This window comes from Dromiciops gliroides, chromosome 3 (genome assembly GCF_019393635.1).
Source record: "Dromiciops gliroides isolate mDroGli1 chromosome 3, mDroGli1.pri, whole genome shotgun sequence".
Lineage (NCBI taxonomy): Eukaryota > Metazoa > Chordata > Mammalia > Microbiotheria > Microbiotheriidae > Dromiciops > Dromiciops gliroides.
In genome coordinates, this window is record NC_057863.1 from 297,356,923 (window position 1) to 297,367,752 (window position 10,830).

The 10,830-nt window shown below is 41.2% G+C and overlaps 1 protein-coding gene across 1 annotated transcript in view; it reads right to left on the reverse strand.

Moving 5' to 3' along the window:
• Nucleotides 1–8,823, reverse strand: part of ZFX (zinc finger protein X-linked) — a 71,874-nt gene extending 63,051 nt beyond the window's left edge. Inside the window, 2 exon segments of the mRNA XM_043994809.1 lie at nucleotides 184–334; nucleotides 8,456–8,823. The gene's annotated coding sequence lies outside the window, so the exon portion shown is untranslated.
• Between the last annotated feature and the right edge of the window lie 2,007 nt (nucleotides 8,824–10,830).

A 10,830-nucleotide genomic window follows, 5' to 3' on the forward strand; every position in this document is an offset into this window, starting at 1 on the left:
GTGTTTTTAAAGAAGAAAAGCCAACAAAATTTTCACTTGAGTACCTTAAGTCAGAAAAGGCTTTGCAATTCAACAATTATTATTTAAGTCCCTATTCACATGCAAAGAGGATAAAAAGTTGAGTAAATCAGAGTGAGTCTTTAAAGAGTTTGATACAATCTAGTGAAGTAGAATCCAACTTACAAAAGCTTTTTCTGCCAGTGAAGAGGCAACAGGGTCTGATGGAGAAAGCACTGGATTTGTACTAAGGCCTGGATCCAAATTTGTGTTCAGCAACACCATGTGGTAATTGGTCAACAAGTTACTTCACCTCTCTGGGCTTCAGTTTGCACATCTGTAAAAGCAGGGTTGAGAGTAAGATTATCAAATGTTCCTTTCTGTTCTAACTTCTTTGATACTATGGACAAAAAAATATTTTCTTCTTTGGACTAATTTATTCTGAAGTGAAAAACCCATTTATGAACTTAGACAAAGTAAGTTAAGTTCATCTTATTTTTCTAATCTACAAAATAACCTTAAAAAGAAGATAAAATCCCTAACACTAAATTTTAAGCACCATTTCCAAATCTGTTGTCTGTATAATAAGAATATCAAATTATAAGAGCAAAGATCAAAATATCAAATCATAAAACAAGGAGACAACATATTAGACTAGCTCCAACCGGACCTATCCAAACAAGACACTGACGCCAACAATTAGGAAATGAATAAAAAAAGAGACAGCATATAATAAGCTCATTTGCTAAGAAAGTATATAGGATATATATGAATTTCTTAAAATGTGCAACAAGGCCAAAAAAGACTTAGAAACAAGGCCGCTGGGTGGCGCAGTGGATAAAGCACTGCCCCTGGATTCAGGAGGACCTGAGTTCAAATCCAGCCTCAGAAACTTGACACTAGCTGTGTGACCCTGGGCAAGTCACTTAACCCTCATTGCCCCACCCCCACCCTCCCAAAAAAACCTTTAGAAACCATCTCAAAAAACAAATGCTTAGTCTCCTTAAAAGGAGAACTATATGGTAGGCAAGGATAATACTAGCTTAATATAGAGAAGATGATGGTGTAAGATAATGAACATATTTTTTAAAAGAGCAGTAAGCAGGTAAGGAAAAAAGCAAGCTTATAAAAAATTGGTGGGAGGCTCAATTAAGTGAGATCATTCCTATAGCATTTAAGGATGAGCTTGAAAGACACTAAACAAATGGTATCAATTACTGACCCAAATGCCTTTCTTGCCTCTACAGAATCCATTCAATGCATCTTTGATGAAGATATGAGAAAGTAACAAGCGAGTGTCCACAAATGATATCCTCCAGATGTTCCTATTTGTGGATAACATTGTGTTGATTTCATTTAACCATGAAACACTGAGGATCCCACAAAGGAAATTTAATAAAGATCAGCCCAACTAGTCACACATGAAAAAAAAAGTGGATGAAAGAATGTCTATTGTCCAGACTATGGATGGAGAGCCCACAAAGATAGTCCATATCTATAGATATCTATCTACAGATAGAGATGGATATAAATATCTAGGTATTTATGTTATATTGACATAAATATATATGCACATATTGTTCTATTATTTTTATCTATAGTAAGATAGATGATTATCGGGGCAGCTAGGTTGGCACAGTGGATAAAGCGCCGGCCCTGAATTCAGGAGGACCTGAGTTCAAATCCAGCCTGACACTTGATGCTTACTAGCTGTATGACCCTGGGCAAGTCACTCAACCCTCAGTGCCCCACAAAACAAACAAACAAACAAAAACAAACAAACAGAGAGATGATTATCCAAACTGCAAATAAACAATGAACTGGGCTCAGAATTAAACAGAAGGAAAAGAGCAAGATGAATTGCATTTGATAGATCATGTGTACTTTCAACATCCCTAAAGTTTTTTCCCTGGCACAAAGTTCTATCTTAATAAAAAAACAAAAGAAAAACAAATGGACAGCCTAGATTTTCCACTGGCATCCAGGTAATGTCAAAAGAACTGGAAGGCAGATCCAGCACACTGAATAATTGTCAACAACCCCTCCTCCCCCACCAGCTCCCACCTCTGGACCATTTACAGAATGACAATGACAAGAGTTGTACAAGAAATATAAAACTGTGATCTGCACTGTTAGTGAAGGTACCCACAACAGTGAGATCAAAGATCTACTTAAGTATCTACTAAGCTTGCTCATATTCACTTGAACTCTTTTTTCCCTCCAAGAAACACATTTTACTTAAGTATAGGATTTAAAATTTCAAAAGAGAAACTATTAAAACTCATATACCTTTCTTTTGTTTGTTTTCATATTCTTGTTGGAAAAAAAAACACAATGCTAATTTAAGATATGTTTCCCAAATATGGAAAGAATCTATGATTTAGGGAGCACATGAAACACTTAGTGTAGGAATTCCACAAACAGGCAGATGAAAACTCATCTATGGCTTAGTAAATAACTCACAGGAAATTACTTGTGTCACACAGAGGTTCCATCATTTGCCCAAGGTTATATAGTTAATAAAGTATTGGAAAGGAATTTGAATCCAAGTATTTTTGCCTTAAGCTCCTTTTTTAATAATAAACATTTTAATTTAAAGTTTTGAGTTCCAAATTCTATCCCTCTTTCCCTCTCTCTTCTTCCCCCTCCCTGAGGCAGTAAGCACTCAAATATAGGTTATCAAGTGCCAATGTGTATATTAGTCATTTTGTATAAGAAAACTTGAATATCCCTTTCTTTTGAAAACATGTTTCACTTAAATAAAAACTGCACTCTTATTCACAATGAGTAATGGTGGTTGTCCTACCTAATAACAACATGGCAGAAAGCATCCCCTAAAAACATACTTAATCTATTGAACAGGAGGCAGCAACTTTCCCAAAGACTTCAAAAGCAATTGGCTTTGGTCAATAAAATAACCCAGTTTTCTCAGTGTTGCAAAATCTATCTCTTCTCCTGCTCCTATATTAGACTGCTTCAAAATTTATTCAATCAACAAATATTTAAGCATCCAGAATCTCCAAGGCCTTATGGGGAGCTGAATGACAGCCTTTAACCTTTGAGATCTCTTCCATCTCTAAATCTACAATCCTATAAGATCCAGTCCATAACCATAAAAAGTCTTTATTATAGTTGAAAAGATAAGACATGTAAACATCAATACAAGAGTAGTAACATTTTAAGGAAGATAAAGTAATAAAAGTACATCATGAAAGATTTCAATAAAGCAGAATTTGAGAGGACGCTGAACAAAGGGAAAAAATAAACAAAACTGATAAAATATGTCTACAGGCTGCACAGAATTACTTATGTGTATGGAGAAAGTGGGAGGGGAGGCAGAAAATGGAAGTAGTAAGACTGAATGGAAGGCTATTAGAAAAGGACAAATGAAAAATAAGGATCCTAAGGGTGACAGCAATGGGAATGGAAAGAAAAGACTAGATCAGATATGGGTGCTCAGATAGGGGAATGGACCAAAGATGATTCTGACACTGAGCCTGGGTTATATAAAATAGTGGTGCCATTAAGAAATAGGAAGAACAGAGAAAGAAGGGAGTTGGGTTTTTGTGGGGGCAGTCCAGAAAGATGCTTAATTACATTCAAACTCAAATCAGATATCTAAGAGAATGTTCAGTAAACAATTGAAAATATAAGGTCTGGTACTCAAGAGAGAAGACAGAGTTAAAGGAAAAAAAAAGGGGGGGGGGGCGCAGCTAGGTAACCCAGTGGATAGAGCACCGGCCCTGGATTCAGGAGGACCTGAGTTCAAATGTAGCCTCAGACACTTGACACTTACTAGCTGTGTGACCCTGGGAAAGGCACTTAACCCCAATTGCCTCACAGGGGGGAAAAAAAAGACAGAGTTGGACAATTCCCAGAATCACCTTAATGAGTGATAGTTGAGGTCATGAAAGTATTTAAGATAGCTACAAGAGAAAAGCACAGTAAGAACTGTTTAGAGAATAGCTATACTTACAGATGAGGTAGAAAAGAAAGAGCCAGTGAGAATGACATAGGAATGGTGAAAAGACTAGGAGAACTAAGATAATGTAGCATATCAAAGAAGTTATGAGAGGAAGCCAAAGGAAAGATTAGCTTTTTAGGAGACGGTAACCAACACCAGATTTTGCAGATGGAAGAAGGACAGCCACCTAGTGTAAGTTACCGGATCTGGCCATTAGGGAGCAAAGAATCCAGTGAGTAGGTAAGGCAGTTTAGGCAGCAAATTGTATATGTACGTGTATATACATTTTAAAAATACACACACACAAGCATGTATCTACGTGTATATGTATGGGCAATTATGTGGCGTAGCTGACAGAATGCTAAGCCTGGAGTCAGGAAGACTCATCTTCCTGAGCTCAAATCGGGCCTCAAACACTTACTAGCTCTGGGACCCTGGGCAAGTCACTTAACACTGTTTGCCTCAGTTTCCTCATTTGGAAAAGAAAATGGTAAACCAGTATCTTTGGCAAGAAAACCCCAAATGGGATCACAAACAGTAGGACAATAAATGTTTATATACATATTCATTCTTTTAAGAATTTTGGAGAGGGGGCAGCTAGGTGGCACAGTGGATAAAGCACTGGCCTTGGATTCAGGACGACCTGAGTTAAAATCCGGCCTCAGACACTTGACACTTAATAGCAGTGTGACCCTGGGCAAGTCACTTAACCCTCATTGCCCCACCAAAAAAAACAAACAAAAACAAAAACAAGAATTCTAGAGATAAAGATGAGGAATAGCTTGAAGAATATTAGTTAAAAGGCTTTAGGCTATTTTTTTGAAAAGGGAAAATCTAAGCATATTTTCTAGAAAGGGAGGGAGGGAAGGAGATTGCAAAGGGGCTGGAAAAGAAAGAAATAGTATATAATTGATGGAGGCGGGGCTGTCAAAAAAGAGGTATTAGGATTTCACCTTGAAAAGAAAGAGGATGAGTGAAGAGATGGAGAAAATGTTTAAGGCGAAAAGAGGGAAGTTATAGGAACTCCCATAAGATGGCATAGCTTTCAATAATTCTCAGTATTCTCCAGTTAACTGAATCTTATGCCTTCCAGCTCCAAAAGAATATTGCATTAGAAGAGGACCAAGGTTCTAGACCAGGCCCCACTATCTTAGCCATATGTCTCTAGACAAGTCACAGTGTTTGTGAACCTTACATTTTGATCTATGAGAAAAATATTTGCACTTAACCTCATAGGGTTGTTTTGAACATCAAATAAGATCATTCATATGAAAGTGTCCTAATATATTAGGACGATATAAATTATTAGGACAATATATATTACAATATAAATCTATGGTAGTATTATTATTAACCATTTCTTATGAAATTCTTTTGCATATGTGTATGCTTCCTTTAAAATTCTTCCAGAGATATGTTTTTACATCAACTAAAATAACCAAACTATCCCTCCATCCTTTCTAGCCAGGAGCCATTTCTTTAAAGGGAGTGGAGGGGAAACAGACAGCAAAACTAAACAGAATATAACCGAGTCTGGCATTACATGTAGTGTTCCATACCCATAGTCCCCGCCCACACATACAGATTCAGAAACTTTCCTGCCTTTCTAAATAGCATAATTTAATCCCTTCTGGATGATTCCATCATTATCAACATGCATTATTTTAATAGCGCAAATAACTACTGTCTGTATTTTTAGCTGTTCTGCCTTCCTCTCTACAGGTCAGGCCATCAGCTGTCAGTTTTGCCATAATTGTGTCTTCCTCTAACTTACACACCTCTCTGGAGACTTTCTCTTGAACATAACACAGGCTCCTCTCTCATCTCTCCTAGTTTAGTGCCTCTAATCTGTTGGAAACCGGAAAAACACATTTAAAATGTTTAATGCAGTCAATTCCAAACATATTAATAAAGCTGAGTGGCAGTCTAGCTTTAACTCTCCAGATAAGTGAGGTGAATATAAACATAAAGACTATCACAACTGACCTACAGTTTACCCCCAGAGCAGCTGTCCTTTCCTCCCATACATTTTGAACTAATTTTCATTTTAAAAAGAAAACACACCTAACAATCTGTTATTCTAAGTTTGGGTTCTCTTATTTTATAAAAGTTATCACAGATCTCTTTTATGTGTCTCCAGAGCACTTAAAATGATTCCGTTTACAAAAACATGATTCATACATGCCCTCAAAAACTTACCTACTTCATAAAGATTGAGGTCCATTTGTTTTAAAAACTAGAAACACCCAGAAGAGTGAAAGTCTCTAGGCAAGATCCTTTTAAAGTTGATAGACCATTGGTGTAGTACCAGTCACTCTGCCAAAAGCAGTTTATAACACCACTGCTACAATTCTGGGTTGGAATTATCTTCTACTATCTAAGCTGTCACATCGATTTAGGTCCAAAATTCTAGAATCCAGGGATTTTATTCATCTCCTAGTTTTTAGGGAATTCAAACATTCATCATGTAAACATTAACCAATGGGCCAGATGAACAAACTGAATTACCCTTTCAAACAAAAGGATGATTAATTTCTCCATGACCAAGTTGAAACACATGGGTTGCATAAAGCAATCTCTAAAGTCAGTGCCTTAAAATTTAGAATACTTAACAAATTGTACTAGAAGAACTCTGATAGGACTGATTCCCCAACCTATGAATTTGACCTGTAGCATCATCATTGCTTCATGATAGATAATCGCTTCTGAGCAAGGGTTATTTGGGGTGAGCAAAGGCTCGAATAGAATAAAAAGTAACAGGGGCAACAGTCACCAAAGGTATTCGAGAGGTACCAACTTTTGGCCAGGTCTTCCAATTTCATTACATTATACATCTTTTTACTGTCCTAAAACTGATTCAAAATTCTGTTGACAACAGTTCAAATCAACTACTGTTTCCAGAATTTCTTAATTTTGAAACGCTGTCAAGGCTATAATTTTAGGTTACTGACAACCGTTGCTAAGATTTTTAAAATTATGATATGGAAGAAAGCATCTTTAAAAATGTTACAAAATACACACACACGTACTTAGGCAATAAACTACATTACATCACTGTTCTCATTTGATTAGAAACCCTTCAAAAACTTCCATCTAGTCTGTATTCTATACATTTGAAAATGCACCACCAATGAAAAATGATCTACAAAAAGGTATTACTCTCTAGATTTAATTTTTATTTTTAAGAGAAAAATGTTATTAAAATAATACTTTAAATTTTGATGACGTGTTTATTGGTTTGTGTGATTTGTACTTTATCTGTGTGGACAAAATGAGAATTGGGTCTAACTTCTTGTCTAGCCAGTTAATTTCTTTCTAATTCTGCAGTAACCAAAAACAATGTTTCTCGTTGTATAATCGAGTCAAGGGCACAGGACCCTCCGAACGTGCCTGTAAAATTAATCTACAGTTTCCTTTTAATCTCCTTTCTCTTTGATTCCGTGAGATCTTTGTTTCCTGGGCAAGACCATATTTGAATGGTCCAGTAAGTTACAGGAGCACAGAGTGAGCCTCGGGGAGGTGCGCTGGAGAACAGCGGGATCCGGGGGGAAAATAAGGGGGCAGTGAGGTACCCCAGGGAAATGCGAGCCCCCCGGCGGCTACGGCCAGACCGCAAGCCCACATCAGGGCGCCGGCTTCTCAGCGGAGGACTAGAGCCGGGTGCAATACGTGGGAGGCACACCAGCGTTGGAGGGAGAAGGTGGCGGCCGCCTGAGGCTGCACAGTTAAAATTCCGCGGAAGCTGCAGTCACCGGTGCCAAAGGAAGAGCAGGAAGGTGGCGCTAAAGCCAAGAAATTGGAGGCAAAGTGATAATGATGGCGGCGCCGGCTCCGGCAGTCCCAGGGAGAGGAGAGAGCACGCCCCCATCCGCGCAGACTCCGAAGCTCCCGTCTCCGGAGCTCCTAGCGGCGGCAGCCCTCGCCTACCCTCCCCCCACCCCCTCTCACGGTCTGTAGCGGAATTTTCTATCCCGACGACTAATTCAAGATGGCGGCTCCCCCGCTTCACCACCCCCCCTCAACCGCCCTCCTGCTGCAGACAGCAAGCCGCCGCCATCTTGTCCCCCACCACCCCCCCCCCCGCGGATATTTACATAGCGAAAAATCTCCATCTACCCCTAGCCCGCCTGCGGCCTTCCCCCCACCCCTGCAGCCTTCGCCTCGTCCCCGGTTCTGCCCCGTGCACGATACCCCCGGCCCCGTTGTAGCACCGACCTTGTGTCCCCCCCCACCCCGCCTCTCACACTAACCCTCCCCCCCACCCCCCTCCCGCTTACGGAGCGCGCCTCCGCCGGCCCCGCCGCCGCCGCCGCCGCTCTGGGCACACGGGCTCCTCCCCGGGCCTAGCTGCGGCCTCCTCGGGGCCTGCACCGCGCCGCGCGCCATGCCGCCCGGCCTAGTGCGCGGGAGGGGGGCCTTGCGGCCGGCCAGGCCACGACCAGGCCGCCCTCCCGCGCACTAGGCCGGGCGGCCGCCGCCGCGCCAGGGACTCACCGTGCAGGCGTGTAGGGATGTCGGCGGCGGTCGCGGGTGCTGCAGGCCGGGCTCTCTCTGGAGCACTGGGCCGGGCTCCGGCTGGTTGGGGCGGGCGGAGGGAGGGAGGAGGGGCCGAGCTCGGAGCTGACAAAAAGCGGCCCAGATCCCCGGCACGGGCCCGCCGTCAGCACGTCACGTCACCGCCCGGGAGAGAGACCCAGGAAAATGCGGAAGGGGAGATGGTCTCTCACCTCCCCTCCGGGTCCCTCCGTAGCCCCGGCCCCGACGCAGCCTGCTCCCCTCCGCCGGGGGAACCCACTTCCCTCGCTGCTGCGGGGTCCCCGGCGGCACCGGAGTCTCCGTGACAACGCTCCCCCCCCTCCCCGCTTCTTTCCAGCACCGACGCCGCCGCCACCTCCTCCTCCTCCTCCTCCTTCTCCCGCCCGCCCGACACACACGCACCGCCACTGCCGCCGCCGCCGCCGCCGCCCTAGCTCGGCCGTAAAAACCCGCTCGGGGCTGCGACTTGCTCATCTCCCACCCGCTGAGACCCGGGGAGACTCTGCCAGGAGGCTACCCTTAAAGCCCCCCCTCTTCCTCTTCTCCGCCAAAAAGGATACCCCAGTGTAGCCCCCGCACCCCCTTTCCCCCGGAGAATCAACCCTGTCCCTTCACGTAGGACTCACCAGCAGCCTAGCTCCACGTCGGGATCGAGGGTTTCAACTCCATTTGTTGAAGGCCTCAAACCGCCGCGCCCCCCCCCCCCCAAAGCGGATTTATTCATCCACCGTAGCATAGGAGCATATTTTGCATCCCCCCCCCTCCCGATACATTAATTTCCTTTTTAAAAATAGTATTGCGCTGATTTTAAAATGAAAACGAACTTACCAGTGCAAATGGAGGGGGGAGGGGGGAGGGGGGGAGGAGGAAGGGAGAGAAGGCCAGCCTAGTGCAACTGCAAAACAAATTAAGTTAAATATTTTAAATTGTTCATTGATCCATAAGTCCCAACTGCTTCTGTTATTTTGCAAAAAAAAGAAAACGGGGGGGAGGGAAATGACTACATTTTTTAAATGGCTTTGCACATGTGCAGAAATACATGTAATAAGGATTTTTAAATTGTATATTTTCTACATATATGTTATTTTTTTCTATATTGTTGTGATAGTAACATGGAAATATCCAAATTTTAGGCTCATAGTTTTAGGAACTCAAAAGGATCTTAAGTCCATCCCCCTCATTATACAGATGAAAAAACTGAGGACCAGAAAGATAACTTGTCCAAGGTCATAGATACTAAGCGGTAGAGCCAAGAATTTGAACTTAAATCTTTTGCCTGAGTGTTTTTAAAATTATTTTCCCAAGTTTCTAAAATATAATAAACTTACTAGGTTGCGGTACTGAAGTATATGTGCGTTAAAATAAAAAGGCATTTCTATCTTCTAGTTTTAAATTGTAAGAAAAAATTGGCATTGTAAAATAAAGCAACATTAACAAAAATAATCTTTTTCCTTTTTTTTAACTATTATTTCCTTTTTAAAGTGCATCATTTTTTCCATTGTAAATACCTGAGCTAAGCAATGTGAACGTCAAAGATTGAGTTCTTATTCTACTATAATTCTGTTTGGCTACATACTATGTGTTCTTTGGGTCCAAGTTTAGTGTGTGATAAAGCACAAAAGACAAATTATGAACAAAAAATGTAGAGTCCAATCACTTTGTATTCCACAGACTGATTTGGCTGTTTTGGCATTGCTGTTTTGTTTTGTTTTATTTTGCCAATATCCTAAGAATGTTTAAAATATATGTGTATGAATGAAGTTTCTGGCACCAAAGCACTAAAATACAGCCTTAAGAAGTTTATGAGAAAGCAGTATTTTTAAAGTGAATATATAAGTTCAAAAAAAAGTTAAATGGTAATGTGTCAGCTATTTCAGTAAGATTTCACAGTGCTTTGAGTGATGTAATTTTCCCAATATTTTTTATTCCTAAAGCTTTTGTTTCAAGGAAAAGTCAAATAATATCAGTTTTCAGATGGAAATTATTAAATAATTTAGAAGTGCTCATTTTAAAAAAATTTTTAAGGTTCATTTTCAAGAGAATGATATATTACAAACAAGTATGGAAAGGTAACTTGGAGCCAGGTTCTGGAATGTCCTTCAAGCAGAGTTTGAATTTTATCCTAGAGGGCACACTGAGCCACTAAGGGTTTTTTTAATGAGTGTAAAGATGAGATTAGTTCCTCAGAACAGTTATTTAACTCCAAAGGATGAATTAGAAGAAATATTGGAAGCAATAAAACCAACTAGATGGCTATTAGAATAGAACAAGGCAAGAAGTGATGAAGGACTGAACAGTTTTCAACAGATGATAGCAGCTCAGTGACTACGGAG